Genomic DNA, 821 nt, shown 5'->3' with positions numbered 1-821 from the left:
TGTTCGCTGAACAGTTAGAATGAGGCAGTCATGTAAGAACAATGAGAACTTCCCCTACCCTCACAATACTTAAGTTCTCTTAAAGTGGAACATGATTTTTTTTTAGTACTTTGGCGTTTATTTAATTTTTAAATTTTTTTTATTGAAGTATAGTTGATTTACAAGGTTAGTTTCAGGTGTACAGCAAAGTGATTCAGTTATCCATATCCATACATACATATATATTTTTTCAGATTCCTTTCCAGTATAGGTTATTACAAGAAATTGAATATAGTTCCCTGTGCTATACAGTAGGTCCTTGTGGTTAATGTATTTTATATATAGTCATGTGTGTCAGTTAATCCCAAACTCCTAATTTATTTAGGAGGAATGTGATTATGTTTAATCAGCTGATTTGGATCCAGGATGACTTCATCATCTCACGAACCTAATTGAAACCCATCCAGCCCTTCTTGCTCTGAATGGAGAACTGCAGGCTGCCCTGAACTCTCAGTGACCCTGGCACAGAGGCCGTTTCATCAGCTCTGCCTGGGGAGCAGATTCAGAGACACGAGAGGCAGACAGGGGCGAGGATGTCCAAAGAGGTCCTTTCCCTCTGGGGTTGACGGTTGAGTCAATGACGTTTTAAGTATTCAGTAATGAGTTCCTAGAACCCCATAGGCAACAGGCACCTCCTATTCCCTGTGGAGATAGCCCCCATCTTGCCCACGACCTGTTTCTTTTACAGTCTGACTGTTTCGCATTTGTCTTTGTACGATTTCCACCTCCTAGCTGCACCCCCTGGGATAACCCCGCCCCTTCCCTGGGCCTTCTGCAGCTTG

Source organism: Vicugna pacos, chromosome 15 (genome assembly GCF_048564905.1).
Source record: "Vicugna pacos chromosome 15, VicPac4, whole genome shotgun sequence".
NCBI classification, from domain to species: Eukaryota; Metazoa; Chordata; class Mammalia; order Artiodactyla; family Camelidae; genus Vicugna; species Vicugna pacos.
Note: the sequence above shows the minus strand (reverse complement) of the source record.